The sequence below is a fragment of the Columba livia genome, chromosome 13 (genome assembly GCF_036013475.1).
Source record: "Columba livia isolate bColLiv1 breed racing homer chromosome 13, bColLiv1.pat.W.v2, whole genome shotgun sequence".
NCBI lineage: Eukaryota > Metazoa > Chordata > Aves > Columbiformes > Columbidae > Columba > Columba livia.
The window spans coordinates 7,942,591-7,970,127 of record NC_088614.1 but is presented as its reverse complement, the minus strand read 5'-3'; the positions used below and the strand labels follow the sequence as shown (position 1 = coordinate 7,970,127).

At 41.7% G+C, this 27,537-nt stretch overlaps 1 long non-coding RNA gene across 3 annotated transcripts in view; it reads left to right on the top strand.

Annotated features, from left to right (window-relative positions):
* The window catches only part of LOC110360460 (uncharacterized), a 101,483-nt gene that overhangs the window by 52,834 nt on the left and 21,112 nt on the right, over positions 1-27,537 (top strand). For 2 of the 3 annotated variants that reach the window (XR_010465933.1, XR_010465930.1), the window contains exons 4-6: positions 22,987-23,817; positions 25,844-25,943; positions 26,769-26,870. This is a non-coding gene — a long non-coding RNA (uncharacterized LOC110360460). The remainder of the gene's footprint in view (positions 1-22,986; positions 23,818-25,843; positions 25,944-26,768; positions 26,871-27,537) is intronic. The other variant, XR_010465931.1, reaches the window with a different exon arrangement.

The window sequence follows — 27,537 nt, the reverse complement described above, 5'->3', positions numbered from 1 at the left end:
TGATAGTCCGGGGACATACAACTTATTTAAGAAAAGGCAGAGCCTCTGCTTACAAACCCACTTCCAGTTAAGGTATATTTCTATATTTTTACACAGCCTCATGAAAAAAGAGGTGGTCTTTGATTTTTGAAGTTTAATCTCAGTGTTGACAGTGAGTCTCTCAGTGGCTCTGGCTAAGTTTCTTGCTTTATTGCACCTTCCTTTCCCCAAACAGATGATGACACCTTTGTTAATGGTCTGAAAATAATATTAACAATAAACTTTTCAACCAGGTCAAAGCCTTTAGATGATAGAAGTGCTTTAGGAAGTGCTGTTTGAGCTCTAATAAAAACGTGTAAGGAAACAGCAGCAAGCTGGAGGTGGCCAACAGATTCAGTCAAACTACCGTGATTTACACAAAATACCTCCTATAGGGGTTCCACAGATTGACTACCCCAGTGAATTGTCACAAGGCAGTTAAGCACCCCATAAACCCGGCATGACTCTCATGGGGCACTGCAGTGGAGAAGATGACAAAGGTGGCTCTGCACGTGCTGAGAAGTGGAAGAGAAAGTTTGGAGGTGTAGAGACAGGTAAAGACTCACTGTGGTGGGAAATGGTTGGGGCTTCCTCAAAGTTTTTTTCTTTTAATTTTTCAGAATTTTTCAATTTTTTCAAATTCAGAAAGTCTGACATCAAATTGAAGGTGAGGAGGGTGGCTGTTGGCAGCAAGGATTCCGCAATTGCCACTGTAGCTGTGGTGGGGCAGAAGGAGGTGACCCACACCAGTAAAAGAGGGAGATGAAAATGTTCACCAGCGTTCTGGCTGATGGGTACTCATTTAGTCTAGGAGCATGACTTTGGCTGACTGTGTAGTAAACACAGGAAAAATCTAACACTGGGAATAGGTCTTTTCTGTTGTAAATCGTGGTGTTTTCAGAAGATTGCCTCGATGATAAATTTTATCTGAAGGGCTGGCTCCCTCGGGTCCCCTCTACGTGCTGGAGTAACCCTGTCCCAGTGTTATTAGACCAACTCTGTTAAATACCACATATTTTTCCAGGCAATGGTAGTTTAGGTTCACCAACACAGCAAAATACAGTTTTCCGTCTTCTTATTTTTTTCGTACCAGGTCTAAAAGGCCACAGTCATACCCCACAAAACACCAATCCAGTATAAACTGGGAAATGGGACAGGAATGCTGCAATGAACCCACACCTGACCCACAGCCAGTATCTGTTGCTTGAAGGCATCTGCAGCATGCAGACCCACGGAAATTGCTCCTGCATGTGAATATGGGCATGAACTAAGGGTGGAAAACAAGTTGCTGAGGCTGTCTGGATCAGCTGCTACATTCAGATGTTTCCCCAGAAGCTGACACAGCCTAAGCCCAGGAACTGGCAGGGATTTTTGCTTTACTGGGACAGAAGTAACATTCTTGAACTTACAGAAACTACAATGCTTTACTAGGGGATAAATCTAATCAGATTATATCCAAATGGTCTATCTATAAATTTTAGCCACAGATGTATCTCATTTTCTTAGTACCTAAGCAGCTTAGAAGCTTTAGCGTATTTATTTTCCTTTCACCCCTGTAACGTGGAGATACACTATCCCTGTTTTACAGCTGGGGAAGTTACTCACAGAGAGACTTAAGTGTATGTATTCACGGCAGTCACTGAGTAGAACGGAATTCAGCATGGCTGGAAAACCCACCTGAGAAGCTGGGTAAATACTTGGGCAAGTAGCTCGGTGGTCAACGCCAGGAGAACCCACTTGAATTCAGTGCAAACAGGTTTAAGTGCATCTACTTGCACTCCCTGCAGGGTATAAATGGTTTGAATGACTTGTGCGAGGTGTTGCGGGCAGACCCAGGAGCTGATCTGTGTCCCTGCAGCTGACGCCTCCTCCTGCCAGCCCAGAACACTGAATTATGCTGTATTATTTGAGACCCCACCAAGAGTACTGTGTCCAACTCTGAAGTTCTCAGTACATGAGAAAGGAATTTTTTACACTGAGGGTGGTGAAACACTGTCCCAGATCACCCAGAGAGGTGGCGGATGAACCAGAACTGTCCCTGGAGACACTCCAGGCCAGGCTGGACGGGGCTCTGAGCAACCTGAGCTGGTGAAGATGTCCCTGCTCATGGCAGGGGTGGCACTGGATGAGCTGTAAATGTCCCTTCCAACCCAAATTGTTCTATGATTCCACGTAATGGGAGCTGGATATGAGGTGGAGGCACTAAAGGACACTAAAACCTCTGTTTTTTGCATTCTCTCCTCCTTTTCCCCTGTAGCTGTGTAAGAAGAATCCATCAGTCCAGACCAGGTTACCAAACCTCCTGTCCCCTCCTGTCTCCCAATCAATCAGTCAAGCTCACATTAAATTCACTGCTTTTCTTTAGTGATTTGAACAGGACCTTTTAGAGAAGCAAGGGCACAAGGATAAATCAGAGCGGCAACACGTGAATGAATGTGGCACCACAGCAGAGACCATTCCTTGAGTCCCAAGTCATTATTCTGTCCCTGAAGAACAGAAACCTGACAGGAAATCCAAAATCTCCTAGCAATCCACTAAATATTACAGGAATGAATGGCTGGCAAGGGGGAAGGAATGTTGGCTGGAAGTGAAGCTTTTTGGTTTGAGCTTTTCCTGGGTTGTGTTTATTCAGTGTATAGCTCGGAGGCACTTGCTGTTTCATATCTAGGAATAGAAGTAACACAGATAGCATTGCACGGCAAGACGGGAAGGTTGCAGCTCAATCTACTGTTACCTGGAGCTGATTTCTGCACCTGCACAAGGCCTTGGGTGGTGTTTAAAGCATTTAAAGTGTTTAACTGTGGGTTTAAGTTGAACAGTTCAAAATGTGGCTGCCCTGCAGGTATCTGTACGCAGACCATAAAGTCCAAGGTGTGATTCCTGATGGCATTTCATTTTCTCTGGATGAAATGGAAGTAAAAACAAAAACAAACGAACAAACAAACAAACAAACAAAAAACAAACAAAACCCCAAACAAACAAAGCAAAACAAAACTGAGCCTTTGTCCTGCCAAACCAAAAAAACCCCACTGCACTTCAGATTCAATTTGCCTCAAAGAATGGGATGAGAGAAAGAAAAGACATATGCTGCATGATGTCATAACCACTACCAGAAGATGTTCAGCTATAACATGGTGAGCGTCCCATATGAAGTAAAATAGAACATAAATTATTAGCCTCAGTGAAATGATGCTGTTTCACAACAGCTACACTTTGCCCCCTTCCTCAAGAGCTCTGGCCATGCTAAGCTTTAAACTGCAACCATTTTTTGTCTTGGGGTAACATTTCCCATCCTTTTTCTCCTTATGAGCCACCCTTGGACTTGCTTGAGAGCACCACTCTTTGCCAGCTCATCTCTGCTGCTCCTTGGCCAGGCAGGACAAACCACCCCATGTAACTTCAAATGCTGGATGCCTGTTCTGTACCAAAGCAACTGACCTGAAATAGCTGAGGGCTTGATTTTATGAGGCATCACCAAGCCATCAGTGTTGAAACGCAGGTGATGAGTTTCCAATCAGATAAGGCGATTGTAATTCCAGATGACCCTGCCATCAGTTGCAGGAATTGCCATGCGGGGAATGTCGGGATTAGGTTTCACTCAGAGCCTGGACACATTTATAATGTTTCAGTAAATGAATAGGGAGTACTGTGACCCAGCTGGGAAATTTATGGCCTTGGTTGTGGCTCTGACAGGACTTTGGAGTGAGATATCGTGGGCTTCGGGGGTGGAGGCTCATCTTAAACTTCAATTGGGGTGGGGGTCGGGGTGAGAAGCAGAGATAAAGCAGCTGTTGAAAAGCTTAAGCTGTGTGTCTCTGGCTAAAAGCAGCTCAAGACAACATGCTTGCCAAGGTGTCAACCATCTATGAAGTACCCATTAATTGAAAACTATTCCAACTGGACCCTGAAGGACAGATCAGGTCCCATGCTGGGAGGTCCAGACTCTTGCTAGTAAAATGATTGCAGTATTTGTAGAAAGAGGAGGAACAGTTTCATGGGAGGAGAGGTTGTTCCTGACAATGTGCAGTCACCGCCAGGCTCGAGTCGGGGAGCTGAGCAACACAGGGACCTTTCACTCCACCGTCTGCAGTCACTCAACTTATTTTCTCTCGGGGTTGGACCAGGGGATTTATTGCACCTTTTGGATTTTCAACAGCATCTGTTACATAATCTAAAATGAACTCTTCAAGAAATGGAAGCTAATCTTTGCCTAAGCTACGTATGGTGATATGCTGTGACCTTCCTGAGTGATACTTGGAAAAACTTTGCTTAAAAGTGGAGAGTGAAAAGCAGGGTTTAAAGATTTACTGGGACATTTACAAGTGTGATAATGTTTTTCAGCCTGTTTCATTTTATGATAAATCATTTTTTATTGCCCCAGAAAACCTGGGAGATGATGACCAGAAGTAGAATATTTTTGGCTTTGTCATTGGAAAATCAGGCCCAAAGTGTTTCAGCTATGAATGGAAGGAAATTTAAAGCACACAACAATCTGAGGTAACCAGTCAAAACACTTGCTGTGGCTATCCAAACAAAACCAAAAAATGCCTAGAAGTAAACAAAGGATGTATTTTGTAGGCCAATGAGAAGGCCTTTATTTTTTTTCTCTTTTGATCGTGAAGAATTTTTTTGAATTTTTTCCAAAGAAAGTAGTGAGGTCAAAAAATGATTTTTTTTTTCTTTGAAAAATATGGATGTTTGGAGAAAAGCCAAGTGTTCATGATTTGTTTGATTTGAAAAATTTCAACCAGCTGTACCTATGAAACTGGAAACCAGGTAAAAATTGCCCTGATCAGGGGTTTTTTGAAAGTGAAAAGTCAACCAAGGTTCATCAAAATGGTTTTTGAGTTTTCAACAAAATGTCCTAGGCTTGCAGAAGCCTGGACCTGTATAACAAAATCATGAGAAATCATGTAGACTCAGCTGAGTTTCACTTTTGTTTTTGCAGACAAACCTGAAATCCCCAGTTATGTGGCATTTGTACCAAAATCAAACTGATATTTATGCAAAACACTTTCCTGGCTAATCGATACCAAAAGTCAAGTTGCACAAAAATGAAATTGTGGTTGCACTGGAGTAATCAGGCTTTTATTCTATTATTCAGTGACTCTATTTCTAGCAGTTAATTCCTGATCCATGAGTAGAACTCATAAGCATTAAGCGAGATTAATTAGGTACACAAAAATAGCTCAATAATAGAACAAAAACCATTTTCAGTCTCACTTCGGTTGCAGATTTTTGTGGGTCTTTTTTCAGTGCCCATAGTCTTGCAATCATAATTTGAGTAGTGAGCTACCAAAGCCTCGATCAACTTCAGGACCCACTATTGGATAGTTCACCCAAAGTGAGAAAAAGTAGTTGATATTTTAGATACACTGCAAACTGAAATCAAAGACATCAGGTCTGTTTTTTCAGGGCAATCTACACCTATGCAGTAGTTTTCCTGGAATCTGAACCATCTCACACAGCACAGAACACTGAATCCCTGCCAGGAGTGATAAACATATCCCATTTTTCTTTCCTTATCTGTTTGCGTTTTGCTAATATCACCTCTCATCCCCTTCCGCTCACTTCCAGTGGTTATTATCAGCAGACAGCAAAGAAATCCTTCCCAGGCAACCTGTCTGCAACTTTTGTGTGGGAAATTTTCTCACCCGTGCTCTCTGCGTATGTGAGATGTGATTTACACAAGTGGTCATACAGGGGTTGACTATGGAAGTTTAATTAAGATCAGTCATGTAGCAGGTAAAATATCAGGATGGAAGATGACAGCTTCTTGAAACTCCGATTACACGAGAATCACGGCAATATGTTGCTACAGAAATTGAGAAAAACATTCCTTTGACTTGCTGAGATGAGGTTTAACATTAGTTGGAAGCTCCTTACTAGTATTTGTTGGAACATTGATGTTCATTGCTAAACAGGCTGCATGTATTACAGTAAAAATGAAAAACCTTGACATAGGCTATTGATTTTCAATCCAAATCAATTTGTTTTGTATTTTTTTTTTATTATGTTAAATGCATGTGTGCCAAAAAAAGAGAAGTTAATGTATTCTGTTGTATCACATGTCTGAACAAATTGGAAAGCTCTTGGCTAATCTGTAGAAATAAATTTGAATGAATAAACCTTTTTTACTTAATCACCTATATTTTATATTCTGTGTGGAGGGAGTAAATTTGTCATCAGTACTTCTTTATTTAGTGTGCAATATTATTTGATAAATGCACCCCAGAAGACAGTGCAGTTTTGAGCCTGATAGGTTCCCAAGCTTAAGTCAAGCTATGAAGTGTACACATCATTAATAATTATATATATGAATTAATACAAGTTTTTAATGCTGCAGATGCCATGGTGTTCAGGTGGGAATAAGAAGTTTTTAAAATAGTACACTCTAGATAGAAACCCAGCGCAATAATGTTTGCTGCAAATGTGGGAGTTGCTGAGGGAGAAGCCAATATTGCATTCCTCAGGTCTACGGCAGAAAAAGTGGAGGAGTTAAGATGAAGTACAGATTTTCTTCTAATCAAATCCAGAAGACGTGCTGTAAACCTTATTCTAAGAGATCCACCAAGTCTGCAGCATGAACATGACAGGCAGGCAAAACTGTGGATTTGATCATTTAAAAACCTGTGGATTCCTGGTGTTTTGGCCACGTTAAAGACTCCAAGAAAAAACATGCTGAAAATTGCTGAGGGGTGTTACCAAGCCAGGTTGCCAAAGGCTTAGTCTGCCCCAGTAATACAGAGAGCAGCTGGTTGAGTTAACTCCCAGTTAATTACCTCTTCATTTCTGCAATCACTCTATACTTTGTTTAGGGCAAGGTGGACTGGAGATTTTGGTGCCCAAATCATTCAATTTATTCATTTGCTATAGAAAATAAATGTTGGGAAATAAAGACCTCACTATTGTACATATTTTTTTATTTAATTCGTTATGGGCATATTACAAAATGGCTTTGTAATTTGGGTAATCATACACAAATGTAGGGGTTTGCTGCAGCGTATTCAGATCAAATACTTGTTTGGCTGAACCTGGCAGGCGATACTGGTGCAAGCCCAGCTCGCTAAGAGTGTGGAGGTGATTGATTAATTGCTCCTGTAAATCCTACAGAGTCAGATCCTGATGCCTTTTCACACTCCAAATGGGGTAGGACTTTCATCGGCCAGGATACGAAAGGCACTTTTTCAAGTGTTTCATCCCGTTTGCTTTATAAAAGTACTCCATTGTAGGTTTTAGGGTAATAGCAAAGTATGACAGTCCAAACTTCCAGTGTGCAGTATAACCCCTGTAGATTATCCTAAATAACTGCTCTTTTTCTTTGTCTTTTTTTATACAATACAGAATTACAACCTCATACAGTGCCAGCCTTGTTTTAACTCCGCAGCACATCTAAAATCAGCATTTAAGGAATGTTTAAGTTGTAAAGTCAAGCTCTGAGAAGATTAGGAAGTGCTTGGATCCAGAATACCCAAGCAACCTTAAATTGGCCCCATTCTATAAAGCCTTTAAATATCCGATTGCTACGAGTTCATGCCCCTTCCAACTACTGTGAAAAAAGAGGCGAGACCTGCAAAAACTAGACCATTTCAAGGCACAGCCTGGATTCATTCCCGCTGCACTTTCCATCCAAGGCTTTCAGTGAAGTAGGGGGTTGTATGGAAAAAACACAGTGTGATCATGTAATTAACATTTCCTTGTGTGGAACCACAGCAGCCCCTCACAACAGGGGAGAACCAATGGAAGAGGGTTCACACCCCAACTTTGACAACTCATTGTGTGAAATTAGCCCACCCCTCTCTCAGAAAAGGTCTTGAAATGTTGATATTTATTAGTTTTGCCTTACTGATGAGGAGTTCTGATGGGACATAGAAGAGTCACATTTGAATATTTGGTACTCTCTTAAGAATTTCTGTCTCTTACCAACTTTACTCCTTCACCTGCTATTTCCCTCATAAAAAACAAGCTTGAGTTCCTTCAAGAAAACACATCCCTGTTCTTCAAAGGGTGCAGATGTTTCTTTCATAGAACTTTTCATCTTTTCTGGTCCACACTGTGAGTTAGAGACAAAATGTAACATCTCTTCCAAAATTAGACCCACTTGTCCAAACCATCAGATGCATCTCTAGGCCCTTCCATTTGCATTCCCTATTTTAGTTCTAAGCTTAAAACAAAGCAAGAAAACCCAAACAAGCCAAAACACTAACCAAACAAAAACAACAACAGTAACAACAATGAAACCACACCCCAAAATAACCCCCTTTGCTTTGTTCTATTTGATCTAAACAACTTTTTCTTCTAAAAGTGGTGGCAGGGAGGTCCTCACTAGTCCTTCCAATATCTGACTTGACATCTGTTTTCTGAAGGACTTACTGAATTAGTCTGCCCAATGAATGATCCAGCTGGCAGCATATTCTTTGATGCTGGATTATAATTCATCAGAGAGGAAAGACATACTTGTGGGTTTGACATCAACACAGAGCCAGAAAATGCCATTTAGTGTGAAGTGTTCCAATGCCACTTTGTTTGGGAAACCAAGCAGGGCATTGTAAGAAAGATGACTATTTTAAATTTACATCTCTTCTGTGTTCTCCACAATCCTCCTCCCCATCTCTCCAAAGAGGACAAAAAAATGCAAAATACACTAAAATGCTTTTCATGTTGTATCTAGCTATAATCCCTGATAATTCTAGGCTAGTTCTGTGGAAGAAATGACCAACATTTCTTCACTTCATGTTGTGAAATTTTTAAAAAGTATGTTTCCAGCTGACTTTCCTAGTGCTGTACTGGCTTTGCCTGCAATGGTTTTGGCTTTCACAGTCTGGGTAGGTTCAACATGGCTACGAGGGGTTTGGAAGACCTCACAGGGAAGACCTCCTACAATCAGTGGTGAATGCTGTCCCTTCAGTGAGAAAAGAGCTTCTTAGCTTCGAGTAGGTATTGCGTCAGTGTCCCAGGAGAGGGATCTGCTCTTGGAGAGGTTTGCTTTCCTTGAGCACTCTCAAGATCTTGACCGCTATTTCACCAAATGGCTTTATGTGAGCGTTGTGCCTGTTCACTCCAATATCCTGTCAACATCTGAGGGTGTTTTCATCTAGAGAAGGGATAGTTATTTCCAAAGCTAAAGGTTCTTTATGGAGAAAGCCTTGTTCATTTCCCTTTGTTCAGAAATGATATATAAGAAAAGGCGCATTGCTTAAGCCATCTAGAGCTTTAAATGCCAGAAATCCAACTGGAGCACAGCTCACAGGCCTCTGGTGTTACTACATTGTTCCAGTGACAAACCCAACCCATGAAGTGGGTTGACCAGCTTCCAGTTGATTAAAGGTGTTCTCCAGAAGAACAGTCTAATTTGGAGTTGACAAAGGCACGGAAACTATGTCTGTTTCCAATAAAACTCCCTGCCTCCTTGCCAGGCACAGAAGAAAAAAGACTTGCCTTCAAACTGCTGGCTGCAAAATTGCTTCATGTTTTAGCTTCGCCATTCTCCTTTCCGTCTTGCTTCAAACTTTGCTAAGAAATTACTAGCACATCATCTGCATGCAAAAACAGTACGTTCTTCAACATATTTTCTTGTTTCTTCCCCAATCCCAGTAGCAGCGCATTAGTCTGATCTGGGCTGCAGGCTACCCCTCTTCTTTTATACTGGTCCAGTAAACCCCAAAGGCACAAACTGGACAGTGGTTTGGCCAGAGGTGTTATTCATTCCTCTGTAGACATCCCTAATTGCACCTTTAAAAACCACTTTGGAAGAAGGTGGTGCCTTGAAGCTAGTTATTGCTTTCTGATGACAATGCTGAAGGTGATGATTGCTCCGTAGCGCAGCGCATCATGTTGGATTCATTTAATGTATGTTATGAACCCTGCGGTCTGTGATTCATTTGCTGCATTGCAACGTGCTTTTTGGAATCACACTCCAGCAGTGACTTTCTGACATGCGGTTCAAATACTCATTTCTTTTCAGACCGTAATTTTATTACAGTGAGTAGTTCTGTATATAGCTTTAGACTGCTGCAAATTTCCAAGGGCCACGTCCCAACAAGTATCGCTTTCCAATTTCATTCCCCTCAAGAAATTCTGTCAACAGTATCTCCCAATTCCATTAATCTTGTGTTTTACCATCTCAAAGCCTCCCATTCGCTCAACTTCCTTAAAGATGTGACCAGTGTTTCTCCTTGAGTGCTGACAATTGCTTTCTCATTCTTATGTGGAACTGCTCTCCCTGCTAAGAACCACATGCAATTTTCAATAATACCTATTCATCAGTAATGTATGGAGTGAGCCAGGTCTGGATTTCCACACTGAGGTACTGATGTATTTTACATACCTTTCCTTTCTCAAAAGGGATTTTCTGTCTCTGTACACTAAATATGAGAAGCATTTTTCAAATTCTTTGACAGAATGCTTTTAACATATCAGCAGGGTTAATAAATCTTTCCCATTTGTTCTGCTCACATTTATTCATAGTGAAGTATTGATCAGGAACAAGCAGGGATTGTGAGGACAGTTCTCAAATGAAAGTGATATATGGTGCTACCAGGACGCTGATACAAATGGTTTTACTTGGGCCTGTGGGCCATTGGCCCTGAGGTTTTTCTGCCAGCAGGAAGGAAACTCAGAAAGAGAATATTTAACCACACCAGACCACCAACCTGTCGGAGCTTTCTGCTGCATTGAGTTCTCAGATTTGCTTTTCTTCACCCCCTCTCTCACTGTGGTGCTCGTGAATAACAAGAGCATTTAATCTCTCCAAAGTACAAGTAGCTGATGGGGTCAAAGTGACTGATTTCAAGCAAGGATGGGGTGACACAGGGTATAATAATATTGATGCCAAAGGGAACACCTTGGAAACTCAATTTCACCTTCTGTCCGCACCCTAAATCTGGAAAATCCATTAGGTCATCCCTGCATTGGTATAATTTTCCCTGGGGCTATCTGTGGGTATGCGTACTCTTTATAGACAGCTTACAGCCATGCAACAATTAAATCAGTTTCTCCTCAAACAGACAGATAGACATCTTTGCTCCTGTGTGTCTTGGTTGAAAGATAATTTGTGAATCCTGCAAAAACTCATGTAAAACACCAAGCAGGGATATTACCTTACAAATATCAATTAAAAAAAACCCACATTTCTTATGGAGAAAGTCTCAAGATCTGAAGTCCTTTAATGAAGATGGGATGGAAAGACAGGTGGTGATGAGGTCCGTGATGTGAAGGGACAGGATGTTGTTCTGAAATGAGAAATTCAGTCTAAATGTCAGAAATACTGGGAGATATCTTGGGTTGTGGATAATCTTGTCAGATCCTGGTAAGAGGTTTCTCGTTTAGGTCTTTTAAACCAGCCTGTGCCATAGAGGATTATACTGAATTTGCAAAGAAATAGCCTGGATGATCTAACTAATTTTCCATTTCTAGTTTCCATGAGGCTGTAATTCTGTGAATTTTTTTCTCTGTTGCTCTTCATAAGAAAAATCTCCATGTACCTTTTTTTTTTTTCAGGTCATTGGAATTCATGTTCAAAATTTTGGTGACACGTTGTGCTTTTGTCAGCCTTGGCAGGGAAACAGGGACAGCACGTGTGATCCACCCAGCAGAACAGAATGTCAAAATGCAGTTGTAGCACAAGAAGAGTCGGCGAAGTTTGGAGCCCGGAATCTATTTTTAGTGGCTGAAGATTGTTCCAAGGTTAAAGGAACACACAATTCTGGGGGAAGGTGGAGGGAATATTTGCCCTCCCTGGAGGGAATCCAAGAGGATTGCAGAATAAGAGGTCAGAGGAGCAAAGGGAGGGGAGGACTATCTCTGACACAGCTGTTTTTGAAAACAGAAAGAAAAAACCCATAAGTTGGATGGTAATCCCTTCCATCGTATCCCACTGAAGCATTTTTTCAGCGTGGTGGAGTGGAACAAATGTACAGTCACATTTAAGGCATCGGACCACCTACATCTTAACAGATCCGCAAATTGACGTTAATGAAGCCATTTATGTTTCAAAAAAAAAATTTAAATTCAGCTGGAAAAATAGAATGAATGCTGAAACACTGGCTCACTTGTTCAAACCCGCTTTCTAAAGCAGTATTTGATATGTTTGCTGGAGGAAAGAGCAGGAAGGACAAAGCTGTCTAAGGAAGATGTATCTCAGGCAATACTTTGCTTCAGCGTGTTTCTGACCAACAGTGGAAGACCTGAGCTTGTATTAGTGTCAAATGCTTACACACAAAAAGGGAAACAGCAGCTTATTTTTTGGCAGAAAAATGAACATTTGGGCAGTGTAGGACACTTTTGGAGGCATTTACGGGAGATGAAAACTGCTAATACAGCAACATCTTTTCACTCTAAATTAGTGATGCCTAAACTGGGAAAATACTGTGAATTTTTTTTTATATAAGAGGCACTTGCTAATTAGGTAAACCATGTATGTTTTTTCCCTTACATTTATTTAGAAAATTAAAACTAAATTAGTTTTTTTCCTGTTCAACTATTTTATTTACTCATCTTTTTGAAAGGAAGGATAGCAACTCAAAATCTGAAGCAGGACAAGGCACAGGAGCTACCCAATTTTGCTACATTTTTCTTTCCCCTGAAGAACTGAAAACTTTCTTCAAGGAAATTAATAGCGAATGATTAAACTACAAATAAAAACAAAACAGTGTGAGTTATTCAGTGCACGCTCAAGTCAAATTGCTTTTTAGGCAGGTTAAGAACGTGCTCAGAATTATTTCTTTTCACCTGCCAATCCACAGTTACTCACACAAGTCTTGGATGTGCTTATGAAGCTTTCAAAGCTTATCCTCTGTAATTGAGGATAGAGCAGAAAGCCAATATTGTTCACTTAAGGGCTATTTTTAATGGCTACATACAGAGAGCTCTCTAGAGTTGCCATAAATATCCTGTTTGCTTTCTTTGTTTCTCTTTCATTTAGCTCCCTTGGTATCAACCAGACTATTCTTTCTAAAATGTTTTACTATAGCCCTGCTGCTCCCTTTGGAGAAGGAAATTAGGGAAATACATTTGCAGGAGGAAAGGTATACTTATTCAGCAATGAGCAACTTTTAAAAATAGTTAAATCAATTTAGAACAAGCTTTCAACAGCAAACGCTCACCTTTGGACAGAGATCAAGAATGGAAACTCTCAGACCAGAAGGAATTTGTGCAGGATGTAATGAGGAATAAAAAAAAAAAAAAAAAGTATATATATATATATATATATATATGTGTGTGTGTGTGAGTGTGTCTGGGGGGCGCCAGGACCAAAATAACACCAGGTCACCCCAAACTGCCAGGCAACCCGCTGCCTTTTCTCCCTCTCACGCCGCACACAAATGTATAACATTTCGCTGAGAGTGTGAAGTGCAAATCCAAGCATCCACAAGGATTCATTTACATGCCCAAGCGGGGAGCTGTGCTTAAACAATGAGGCTCTACCCTGAAAGTCCTTCAGTATATCACACATATGCACAAATCCATATGCAGGCATTCGAGTGTCCACAGAGCATTTCCTTGTTGTAAAAGGCACGAGTGATTTCGGGCTCATTAAGATGAAACACGTGAAATCAGATCCTCCTTTCTTCCTGCTCTGTTCTGCCTTTCTTTCTGCTGAGTGTCAGAAAAGCAGATTACATTCATCCAACTGGTGCCTGCAGCGTTGGACCTGAAGTTTATCTGTATCTTCCTTCTGGTTTGGGTTTTTTTTTGTTTGATTGGTTGGTTGGCTTTTTTGTTTTCTTTTGTTTTGTTTTGTTTCATTTTTTTTGTTTTGTTTTGTTTTGTATTCACTTTGTTTTGGTTTTAATTCTTCACTCCCTTATTCAGAAGCTCCAGAGAGAAATTCTCATAGTGCAGAGAAGCATTTATGTACTCTATCAATAGGCTTTTTTTTCTAATAAACAGATGTTATATTTCTTATCAAAGCAGTGCTGACCTTTTTCCCGTGCCCATTCTCCAGACTGGCATGTGTGGACTCCGGGAGCTCTGCTGACCACTGTCTGCTGCACCTGGGACTGCAGAACCTGCCCTCACCAGGGGGTTCACATCAGCCTCCCCAACAAGCTGGGAAAATGCCTTCCAGCAGCTCCTCTCACCTCGTAAAAGCCGGGGTGTGAATTGCTGGCACATGTGGGAAACCCCACAGACTCTGGGGGCACCAAATCTCTTCTGTTCTCCCACCATCTCTGCCCTGAGTCCTCGGCAGATCCTTCCCGTTGCCATTTCGGCAGCAGCACCATTACCTCCCTGGGTGCCCTTGTGATTGCACGTGCTGCTGGAGAATTGCAGGCGGTGACACCAGACAAGCACATCTGTCACAGCTTCCTATGGCTATGAGTAGTTTTCGGTGCACGCAGCCCAGATGATCATCAAGCCTTCGGTTTTTCGGGTCACTCTCGGCACAAGCGGCTGAGAACAGAGACAGGGATTTGCAGCCAGGTGGTGGTTACACAAACCCAACTGTCGTAGGTGCTCTGGGTAATCACTGCCAAAGATCTCAGCATCTCTGGGGAGAGCCAGCAATTGCCATAGCGCAGAAACACATGACAGCAAAGGACAAGACACAACACAAAGTCATGGCCATGGCAGATGTTTGTGCTCCTCAAGGACAGACAGCACCTGCCTCCCCAGAGAAAAATCCAGGGGAATTGTAGATGCCTTTGTAGCGTTGCTGCCTTATTAGGTTAAAGGACTCCTGGCCTGGCCTTTGCTTGTGGGTATCCCATTCCTCTTGCCCAGCAGGAGCTGAGGTATGCTGAATTAAGATGATATGTTCTCTGGACAGGTGGAGAAAGGAATCACTTCTTCAGACAGGAGGAAAAAAGAATGGTTAGAAAGTTTATCCTATGCTACAGAATAGCCGTATCATTGGATGACAGGGAGTATTACATATTTTATTATATATGGTTTCCATTTTTTTTTTTTAATACTTCAGAGGTTAGCTTGCATGGTGTGTTTGCGAAACAGAGATTTGTGGATCCCAATGGTAATTAAACATACCAGCACATCCTTGTTCATCCAGGATGGACAGGCAATGAAAGGATGACATTGCCTGAATATTTTCTTCATCTAAATGTGAGGAATGTCAAACCCCAGGTCTTGTAAAATATACAGCCATTGTTGCTTTTAACAGTGTGCTTATTAAGAGAGGTGGCTCCTGGAGGTCTGGGTGTTACTGACCTGCCTGGAAGAGGGTGAAAGAGGGAGCAGGGAATGACAGAAGAAGGCAAAAATTTTCAGGTGTTTTATGGCTTCAGAGGCCAGTGGCTCAGGCAAGGATTTCAGACCTGGCCTACAACATCTCCATCAGATACCCTGGTCCCTGGCCCAGATGTCCCTTTCCCAGCAAGGGGGACAATGAAACAGCCTCTATCAGCTCTTGGCTGTGGACGGTGGGAGGTGTTGGTGCTCCTTGGGGGTTAGGACATTTGCTATTTGGGAAGCTTTACACTTTTCTGAACAGTGAAGTTTCCCTGAGGGCTGGGTGAACTTGGTTGGGAAGGACTGTGCTGCTGCAAGTGAGTCAGGTGGCCAAACAGGAGCATTTCTGGCAGGTAACCACACTGGAAGGCTTCGTCCTTCTCAGTGGGGCCTTCATCTTGGGTACCAATAAGAGATGCCATCATGTCAGTGGCCTCACAATTTATATGGCAACAGAGAATTTGCTCACAACCAGTCCCCACAAGGAAGCCTGACAGATGTTCACCAACATTCATCCATCGCATGTGTGGGGTAAAGGCTCCCACCTAAGATACTTCACCCCACCAGTGATAACCACCCCTCACAAACCACAGGCATCCATGAGACAAAGCACAAACCTTTTGAGTTCCTGTCATTGCTGTCGGTGGCTTATAGGGAAATGTGGGCAGAGTGTGGTGCGTTTACATTGTATGCAAATAAAAATCCTTCTCTGTGTCCCCCCAATGCCATTAGCACTCTGAGGAGTCAGCAGATGAACCGGAGTGGTTAAACTCATTAACATCAGGTTAACTCCCATTGTGAAGCTTCTGGCTCGACATCAGAGGGCAATAAAACACCAAGCGCAACATGATGACTGTTATGATCAGGAAATTTGGGACATGTGTCATTAGAGGGAACAAACAGGGCAGCGGAGGTGTCTGGCAGCAATGCTGCTGAGCATTCATTGCCATTGACTCCCCCTCCATGTGCCTCTTATGCCCTTTATCAGCTTCCTCCGACGTTGGGTGCAAACAAAGTCTGGCCCTTACCTGAGGGTCAGAGAGATGAGAGACAGTGTTAGACAGGATATTCCCAGCATTTTCAATGCTTCCTCTTCTCCGCATTATGAATGTCTGACCAATATGGCCAAGCGAAAGTGCTGCAGGTTCCCGCGGGACCCATGTGGCTGTAAAACTCACAAACATAATAATAACAAAGCCATAAATTCTGACCTGTGGTACAGTCCGAGTCAAATAACAGCTCCCCAGCTGTGGAATATGTGCCCTTGCTGTGTGAAGGTGGCAGACCTGGGGGTAAAGTTCACCTCGTATTTGTCAGGTTGTGTAGAGCCAGGCCCATTTAATTATCTCAAAGCAGCCAAAAGCTCCAGCGGCAGGACAGATGCCCAACTGTGTTTTTAGCTTGTTATGATCTACGGATTATTTTATGAGGAGGGAAAGCTTAAAAAAAATAGCCGATGAGAGACAAATAAGAGAGCCGGGGCAACAAGGTGGTGGAGATCCTGTCGCAAAGGGTGGGTTTATCCCCTTCAAAACACCCAGGAACTTTTATAGTCAGAGGTTTACCCAGCATCTCAATGTCTTCATGGCACGAGGACTGGATGCAGCCCGAGAGGTGTAATAGCCCAAGGCTGTTTCTTTCTGTAGGGATTTCTTTCCTGCTACAGTCTTGCAGCCCCAAAAGCCTGAAAGACATTAGGAAAGCTCCAGACCTTACAGAGGCACAAAGAGCTGCACTGAACGAATATTAGGGAAGCCTGACAGAGCTGTGAGCTAATTCTGATCCTTTCCAACAGACTAGAAAGAGAATTTGACACATGGAAAAACCCTCAAGAAGCCCATGCTTGCCTTTGAGATGTGCTGAGATGGGCTGGTAACAGTGAGATGAACATAGGACAGGTTGAAGAAAAACTTGGTAGCACCAGCCATTCTCAGGATTGGATTTTCCAGGGAAAAGGGACTTGGGAGATGACTTCTTCATCCCTCCATCTCCTCTGTCAGACTGGGATCGCATCCACCTCAAACCTCAGTGACAAGCAGGAACGGGCTGCTCGCCATCCAGAGGAGGAAGGACGAGATGATTTGTTTTTGTGTGTGTTTTTCTTTCCATGTCTGCTACTTGGAAGGAAACATGTCTGCTTTTAGAGAACAATGCTGCCCAGGGCCGTGGGAGTGAGTTACTGATGTGTGCGAATCCTAACCCGGACCCTGTTCCCAGGCCAGCCCTTGGCGGTGCTCAGCTGTGACTGGCCTCTTTGCAGAGGGTTAAATCTAAATGAGGAGGGCCGAGGACAATTTGGAAGTGCAGCTTCTTCCCCCCTTTATGGAGACACAGCGTTTGCTCTCCCTGAGCTGTTGTAAATAGGGATGATCTGGGGCTTCTTGAACACTCCTCAAATCTCCAGTCTCCAACTCATGACCTGCCCTTCTGCCTGTAATTCTTCCTCTTCTTCTTACCCCAAATGCTTTCCGTTGACTTTTCTTATAGCTATTTCTTCTCTTCTACACCATTCATACACTAATGGACTGATGGGGACAATAACATGGGGATGGGACAGCTGCCAAACATCCTCCTCTGCAACCAAGCGCTGTTAGGTCAGATCTCCTCATCCTGAGACAACACAACACTTCTGATGTTTGTGAAATTCCTACATTTCCCACATATCTATTAAGCACACCAAGTGTCACACATCACCCTCCTCCAAAACCTGCCTTTGGAAGCAGGGAAGACTCCATGAGTTGTTGCAGCAACATTTAGCTCCTGCCAGCCTCTTGCTCAGGTCACGTTTTGTGCTGGTGCTTTTTAGATGTCAGGTTTTGAAGTGAAGCAATCTGGGCTGCAACCTGCTAGCTCCACATGTAGTGACAGCTTCGCTGTAGCTCAGGGGTACAAACCAACATTTTAAGGACTGCCAGCCAGATCTCCAAACAACCCCTCTGGCTAAAAGCACTTGGTATAAATTAGGGAATGTTCAGATAGGCTGTAATTTCCATCTATGTGTAATTTCCCCTTGCAGGATTTGGAGTAGGTGGTGTTTTAGAAGAATCATTCTCAAATACTATGAAATTGGAGGTACTGAGGTGAAAGGGAGCAACAAGAACTGCAAAGATACCTTTGGCAGAGTTTAAGGCATTACCCATCATCTCCAGGCAAGTCTTGAGTTAAGAAAATAACATGTCAGCAACACAGACTAACCAGGTATTTTACTTATTTTATGGCATTTATCATCACCTTGCAACTTCCCTGTTAATACGTTGGGGTCCTTTTAGTCCAGCTGTGCCCAGAGGTGGGGAAGGCTGTGGAGCAATGTTGTCTGCTCTCCCAGCAAAATAAAGTCCATTTGGGATACCTTAAGGTGATCCTTAAGCTCTACAGATCACCTTTAATAAAAACTGTCTCTCTGAGGCATCAGGGAGCGCTTAAACAAGGCACCTTAACACAGACCCTGTCTTAGCCCAGCATAATTCTGCCATCCGCCTTCCCGAGCCCAGCTATCACAGCCTTGAATGGGAGCTTAGTTTTAAGGATAAACACATCCATCACAAAGCTGTTTGGTGTACACCCAAGCTGGCACTTCTCATCCCCTTCTTTTTTGAGGACTCTCCGTCTGGACACCACATCTCTGCTCCGGTTTCCACTCCACAACCTGCTTTTTCCAACAATCCCCAAGCCCAGTGCCACAGCCTACCAGCAACGGGAAGAGACGCGGGAAAACAAGGGGCACTTTAACCCCTATTTTAAAGTTATAATTCCCTCCTGGTTTAGTATATTTAGTTTGGGCACAGTTCTGAAACAAAAGGTATAAAGAAGCCAAGCTGTTGGGGCAGGGGGAGGGAAGAAAGTTGGTTTGATTTTGAGAGCCTTGGAAGATCATTAAAATTTCATAACAGGCAGGGAAAAAAAAAAAGTTTGTTTGCATATAAGGTCTCTAGTGTTTAAAGAGCTAGAGACAAAACTGCCGAGCAGTATATTCCAGTTTATCCTGTGGAATAGGAAGGAATGGCCCCAGACGTAATTACAAGTAAGTAGTGCAGTGAGAGAGGGGAAAAAGCTCAGGAAATCTGATGTCTAAGAACTTTGTTTCACTGATGTTTAATCAGTTTGCCTGGTTGTTTGTTTCTGGGTTTGGTTTTTTTTTTGCAATATGCCTCAGTCATAATGTATTGGGTTCTTTGATGGTGAAAGTGCGGGACGGGAAGAATTTTTTGCTTCTGCAATTCGGTGCAGCTTAAAGCAAACGCAGGGGACAAGGGTGAAATGTGAAGCTTGTTTTGTGAGTTTGCTGAGCCGAAAGCCAGAGTATGAGGTTTCAGTGGTGGTCTCACTACTTATTGACTTGTGAATTTTTATCCACTGAACAAGCAACATGAGAGAGATTTTTACAAAAGCAGGGGAATGATATCCTATTAATATTGCTACCTAGAAAGAAAAAAAGAAAGGAATAATAACATTAGTGGTTAAAATGCAGCAGGGAGATGATGACGAATGTTTGGCTGTGCATGAAAACTATACAAGGCTGTATAGTTTTCAAAACATATGTGCTATATTTTTTCTTTAGCTTCACTCCTTAAAAATATGTTAACATTGAAATGGAATTTAAAAGCTGAATAACAATGTTGGCAAAATATTTCTCTGAAACACAGAACTCTTGATCTGAAAAGCAAAATTGATCGTAAATCACAGAACACATTAACAGCCACAGTACAGAAACTGAGCATTATAAAATATTATTCTCAGTACAAAATAACACTAAAACCAGTGCATTATGGTGATACAAACAGGAGTAAAAGTGCTATATTACTGTTGAGGTTGCAGATATCAGTTCCATTTTAAAATCACAATATAGTATTTTAAAAAATCATTAGTAGTGAAAACCTTATTCTGTGTTACATCATACTTATTTATGAAAAGCAGAAACTTATTGCATTATATTTTATTATGAACCTACTTCTAGTTGCCTGCAATTTGTACAACGTTACTATATTTAAAGTCATATTTCTTGCAGTAAAAGATATATATCATAATTTCATATTTTATTTTACAAGAAAAAAAGCAGAAAAAATAATCTTACTTGTAATTTCCTGTAGTTAAAATAATTGCTAGGTAACCTTCAAGCTGAACACAAATAAAACATATTGAATTGTTTCTTTAAAATGCATATTTTCTCATTGTTTTAATGAGTGTAGCACGTTATCCTTCCTCTGTATATACCTAATATGCATACTTCATACCTATAGGAACAGCTTCACAATTAGGGGAAGCATTTTTAAAGGTATCTAGCTAAATTAAAAGAGAAGTCCTGTTATCTCTTGTGGGATTTGTGCTCCTAAAATCATTAAGTGCATGAAGTTGGTCCTCTGTTTTGAAATGTTCATCCCACAAGCAGAATTAATTGTTTTCTGTTAGGATACAGTTTTCTCCACATTTTTCCATCTCTTGGGAACAGATCAACTTTCTTAGTTTTCAGCCTTTTCCTAGATGATTATGCAAATAAAACACAGAGAATAACTCTATAGCTTGTACATATGTAAAATCTCACCGTGGTTTTACAGAGTTTCCTGCGTAGGAGACTGATCCAAACTGTGTTGAATTTAATGAGTCATTTCTATCTGTTGTAAAGGGATTTGGATCTGAGTACTGGACTCCTTACAAATTGGAGACTGTATTTTCATAAAAACACGAATTTTTATCATTTTGCAAAATCAGGAATAATTACCCATGGAATAGTTGAGACTATAGTTGGAGAGTGCAGTTTGGTCTGATAATGATATCTTCCTCCATGTACTTTGGACTTCTTGCTGGCTTTGTGGCGAATGCAACATGTGTCAGCTTATTTCTTACCCAAGTGTTAATAACACGTTGTGCTTTGGCATGGTGTTTGCATAGAAAAACATAATGAAGTTTTAACCCAACTTCCATTTTATTACTTTTCAAAAATAGACAATGATGTTACTCATGTAAGAGTTCGTTCCACATCCTGGTAATTAACAGAGAAGCCTTAAATCTCATTATGCTTATTAGAAAACAGAGAAGTCAGAGGGTTAACAGCAATTCTGGAGGCAATGGAGGTTCAAGTGCTTTTTGCCTCCTTTTCTCTCTTGCTTTTATACTTTTTATTCCTTGTTGTTACATTGCATGCGCCTTTTCACAAAGTTTTCATTCGGAGCAGGGAGGAGGGTCTGCAAAGGGTTAGCTTAGACTAAACATGGGATGGAAACAAGGACTATGTTGTCACATCAGGTTTGCTCAACACTTCAAATTTGACTTGGGTCTCCATGTCCTGCCGTAATGCAAATGAGAATGTTCTTGCTGGGAACATGTCATTCCTGTGAACGTTAAATGCTGTCATGCAAGCCTCGTGGGAGCAAGCTGCAGCGAGCCCTCCTGATTTAAGAGCTATTACTGATGCTGCTATTAATATTATTACTTTCCAGGAGTACAGCAGGGATTCACAACCTCGGTTCTCAACCTTTCCCTTCTTTCTACACGGAAGGAAGCAAAGTGGCAAGGCTCACAGCTAGAGACATTTGTTGTCCCAGTATGAAGGAATAATTGGAGGAAGGCTCCTGTTATGGAGTTTCACTTGTATAAGGAACCTCCTTCAGGTTATTTTTCAAACAGAAAGATTTAAAAATATGCCTCTTGTTCAAATGCTCCAAAACAAAATCAGTGGGTGCGCTTATTTGTGTATGCTATAGAAAACATCATTTATGAGGCCAGAAAACTTCTGGCTTTTGCCAACCTGGACAGCTGGGGGTACGCAGAGGGTCTGATCACTGCTGGTGCGAAGGGGAGCTGGCCCAACCTGTGCCCCATAACTTTTCAATCTAGGCATGTCACCCCAGTAAGTCATTTGAAGATATGGTCGAGGGCCAAGCTTGTATGGGATAAGTGAAAAGTTGGATTCTATTTAATTTCTGTGCTTTCTATGGGTCTATGCAGGCATGATTCAAAGGGTCCCAGTGTCAAAGAGTGCAGAAAATGCCGGAAGTTCAGGGGCAAAGTTTGGTGGACCATTCCCAACAGCATCCCTGATACCACTGACTTCCCACTCAGCTCACACCCCAGCACAGAAACCTGTGCTGGCTCAGGGATGCAGTTTGCAACCTCTCTGCTCCAACACTTATAAATAGAGACCTTTTTGTCTCTGGGTTTTCATATTCAGAAGAAAATTATCTCTGGTAATAAAAAAGCATATCTTTCAGTAGCTCTGCTGAGGGCATACCAGCCCAAGTCTTCAGTATGGCGTGGAAATGCATCCTGCAGGCTTGAAGCCATAGATGTGTCCTTTTTCTTCCCTTTATCCATCAGACTTGATCCTCACACAGCCAGCCATATATTGTTCTTTCTAGAAGATGGCAACTCAGAAAATGCCCAATATCTGATTTATTTCTGGTTAAGAAAACGGTCCCTGCATGAGCTGAAACTTTCTCTCCTTTTTGTTACAGTACCTGCCAAAATCCTTAAACTCTCAGAAACTTTCCTTGATGCTGGCATTGTTCTTGCAGCTCCAGCATCCCTGGAGAGCCTGAATCTCCTTATCCTTACATGTCCCTTAGCATAGGGCAGGGGATGGAGATGAAGCAGATAAATGAGGTTCTAATGGATTGGGGACCAGCTGTAAAATACAGCCTGCTGAATTTGGCAGAGAGGTAGCCTGCCCTTTCCTACTCCCACTGTAGTCTTCTCCTTTTGGCAGTTTGTTGAAAGAACCTTCATTGTGTGTTACTTAACACATCTGTGAGTTTATTGCAAGCTGATGCTTTCTGTTTTATATCTCAGTGGCACAAGAAGAAGATGCAGAAGGGCTATTCATCACAGATCTCTGACTCCACGCTGCATCCAAATGTGCTAAAACCCTGAAAAGCACTGACGTAGGAGAGCCCTGCTTGTCCTGGCCTGATCCTGAATGACACTGACACTCACTGACTTTTCCCCATAACAGATGCTTGGGAAATAAAGAGAGAAATTGAATAACAGTAGAAAAAAGCAGGCTTATTTCCAAATACATCCTTTAAATACAGGACATCGTGCTTGTGTGGCAAGGACTTAATACAACATTGACCAGATTCTTCATCTGTGCAAGCCCAGTTTTGCTGACTTTTTTACCCTACTGTTTGCCCAATGGAGAATATGGAGAAAGAGAAAGAACAGAGCCTTCCCAGGAAAGAATAAAGCTCAAATATCAGCTTCTCAAACTCAATAAAGGAACAAGGAGGGGTGGTGCATTGCAGAAATTTTCCCCGGACAGTTATCCCACCTGTAATCCTTTGCTGCTTGCTGGAACACCTCTTGGTGCTGCTTGGCCTGGGGCAGTGAAGAAGAGGACACTAAAGTCAGCCTGTCCCCCTTGTCTTCCCCACCAGCAGTTGCACTAGAAGATGACTGATGGCTGTGTTGTGCTATAACGTAGGCATTTTTCAGCTGGACACCGTAGGGTGTCTGTATCCTCATGCCTTTCCCTGCCCTTCACCTTATTTAGCCCTTTGCAACAGGCTGTAGTGAAATAATCTTCACAACAGCAAGAACACCAAATAACTCACGATGTGCCTCAAACTGTGAGAAAAGAGTATCTGATCCTCCCCAAACACAGACCTGCTCACTTCAAAGAGGGTAATATTTAGATAATAATCAACATCGTGTTTTATTCCCCTTCCTGGCCCAATGTGCATATTTGCTCAGCCATGTTTTCTGCCTGTTGGGAAAATTTGCTGTGACTCATGAGCAGGGTGGGGTGAGCATGGATCCCAGGGACCATCCCAGTGGCTCAGATGCCATGGGGCTGCAAGCCCTGCCACCTCAGTGCCAGGGATCTGCTCCTGAATCATTTATAACCACTGAGCTTGGGCTGAGCAACTGTTAACCCAGCTTTCAGTGTTTTCCACCCCACTTTCTAAATGAGCTCTTTCTCCCATGTAAGTGAGCAAAGAAACATCCTCCCTGTCTCAGGGATGGGGAAATAGGAGCAAGCAATCAACTTGCAGTCCGAAAGTGAGATCTATAACCCCCAGAAGGCATCTTGCCTTCCTTTGCTGACTTCAGCATCTCAGAATGACTGAGGAGAACCAAATTTCTTCAGTTCTCAGATACTGTGATAAATATTTAATAAAAAATCAGATTAAAACTGAATGTTGCTTGTATTTTTTTTTCCTTAGGTCGACATCTGTAGCTTCTCGTGTTGTTATTTGTGAAACAGCTTTATTAACTTATTACGAAAGCGGGCATTTGTTATGCAGTAAATTTAAGTTTTGTAGTCGATGGATGTTTTGTGGCCTGGGAAAAAGTAAACATAAATTGAAAAAGTCACTTATTCCTATTCTTGTTTTGGCCCAGCAAGAATTAATATCAGATGTGTAAAGGGTGAAATTCCTTGAAGGAAATGCATCTCCTTTGTTAGTGATTGTTAGTAGAAACACCAGAGCCTCAGATGATGTAATAGCCAGACGTCTGCAGACTTAAAGAACAATTGTAATTTATTTCCAGGAATAAGAGGAAATTTCTTTCTATTTTTCTTCCCACATCACTCATCCTAGCAGGGAAAGATGCTTTCCAAGGCATTTCAGCAGTCACTAAGGCTATAGATCTGCCTGGGTCACTCCACCTGACAGATAGACTGGGGTCTAGCATCAGTCCTAGGAAAAACTGAAAAGAAGTTATACTATGAGAATGGAGACAGACTGATGAGAATACAATGATGATAGTACTAAATTATTCATGGGCTAAAGATGAAGGCTGACTGTGATGAGGTGCCACAAATCCATTTGGAAGTATATGGCTGAGTGATAAAATAATCAGGTAAAATTCAGGACAGATAAATCTCAAGTGATGTACATAGGGGAGGAAGGTCCTGAAAATCTTCTACACTAAATCTAACTGTTATGCTCTAAACTAACTCTAATAATTGAGGAGAGTTAGAGGTATAATACAGAATCTTATAAAACTGATCATACTGTAAAATGCTTTTTATCTGCAGCTCTCTGTAAGCAAAATTAATGTTAAATATTACTAAGAAAGACATGAAGAATATATATATATGCATATATAAATATATATATGTTGTGTTATTTTGTAAATATTTGGTGCATCTTCACTCGAAATACCTCAAGTCTTCCAGCTCCCAAAGGAAGTAGTCAAACTGGAACAGACTTGGAGAAGGCCACCAAAGATAATTAAAGACTTTGAACGTTTTCAGTGTGAGAACGATCAAGTGGACCAGGTTTCTTCAGCCAGAAAATATATGACTGAGAAGATATGATGGAGCTCTCAGGAATTATGAGTGACAAGGAAAAAATAGCAAGCAGCTGTTTGCTGCTTTTTCTTCTAAGACAAAAACTCAGAAGCATGAAATCAAGCTGGCAGCTGACAGTTTAAACTGAGAAGGAGCGATCCTTCTTGACATCATGCTTAGTCTTCTTTTGGAGCTCCTTGCTACAGGAGTGCTAAAAGTTTACTGGATACATTCATGAAAGAGAAATCCACCGTAGGTTTTAAAAATCCATCTGGGTTTTGTATTAAACAGAAAGATGCCACATCTGGTTCAGAAAGTGCCTGAGCCAGAAACCACTGTAGGTTGGGCAAGTATTTTGGGGGAAGTATTGCTGCAGAATTGATGTATTAATACATTTGTACTGTTTGCTAGGCTCTCACTACAGTTGCAGATAGGAGGTTATTTGGTATGGACTTCCAGTCTGACCTGCTGAAGCTGTTCATATCTTCTTGTGAGCCTAGACTTCCAAGTGGTAAGTGATTCCAGACAAATGCGTTCCTTATGTTCTCTCTTAAATCTAATAATAATGTTAACTATTAAATCAAGTGATGACAAGACAACGTGTAGTGCCCTCAGGTCTTGGACTTCTCTTTTCCCAGTTCTGAGTTTCCTTTGCAATGGGCTAAGATGACTTCAGAGCAGCCCAAATGTGCTAGGAGGGCATGTCCGCACAGGTGGACATCAATATCCTATGCCAGTCTTGACACCACATACCTGTAGTGTCACGAGACAAGGTGACTTAGCTAATGCACAGCAGGACACTACCAAGGTTGATGTGGTGTCTAGGCTCACGTTGGTTTTCCATTTGAGTATCACAGGAACAATGGCTGGATCTGTCCAGTCAAGGAGTTGTGCCCAAATTTTCTACCACTTTAAACAACTTTGATGTGCTGATACAGCAGTTGGAGCTCAGAGCCTTTTAGCAGGGAGGAAAGCTGGTTTAAAAACATTGCTTTTGGCTCTGAACTAGCAGAAGACCACCGTAAGAGGTATTGACATTCTTGTGACCAGCTACTCCAACTTTAATTGCCTGGCCAGGAAGTTTAAAATAGCTACATTGGGTTCTGGGCAAATATATCCATATTTTAGTGAAGCATTTGATAGTCTCATAAAATCTTATTTGAAAGATTGACTCAATCTGGCCTGGATATAAGTACATGTCTGTGGTCTCTGCATTGGCTGAGATGCTGTAAACTAAGGTGAATTTTAAGAAGTCAGGTTTGAGGCAATGAAGTAGGTTCTAGTGGGAGAAGAAAAGGAATTATACCTAACTTTATCTATTTTTTTCATTAATAAGCTGGAAGACACAGCAAACAAAATGCTCATTGTGTTTGCAGATGAAGGGGAAACACTTGTGAAAAACACTGGAGCTGAACTTCTGAGAAGCCCTCAACTCAGAGTAAGTAATCTCCTGCATAAAGAGCCTAAAGGCATGTAAGGGTATGTGACCACCAATGGGGCAGCACATTTGATCTCTGCTGGCTGTATGATATGGCAGCAGAAAACTTGCCACTTATGGAGACTTAATAAAGAGTGATGAAGCTTAATTGACCAGAGAGAGAACAGTTTTCCAAAGTGTGGTAATGGTGATTGTCTAATTTCTTGAATGCTGTTCCATCCAGGGAACCTCAGCAAGATATCAGCAATGCACAGAAAGCTCAGAGGGGGGAAAAAAACAAAAAAGGGGGGAACAAAATGATGAAGAGCCAAACAGGACTGGCTTATGAGAAAAGATTAAGAAGACCTAAATACGTGTCAATTGCCCAAATTATGACTAAGAGATGACATGATAACTGTCTGCATGTTTATGAGGTCTCTAAACCACCAGGAAAGAAAAGAAATTGTTTCGCTGGCATGAGAAGAAATTTAGAATAAATCAGATTAAATTAAACAAAGGAAAATGTTGAATAACAGAAATTGTTCCTAATGGTAAACTTGATCGGAATTTGCAAAACTTTTTATATAAATTGGTCTGAACAAAACATCAATGAGATGTAAGAAAGCTGCTTGGATCCTAGTTGTTAAAGATATTGGCTTCTAGTGCTTCCTGTAGCAACGCAAGAAAC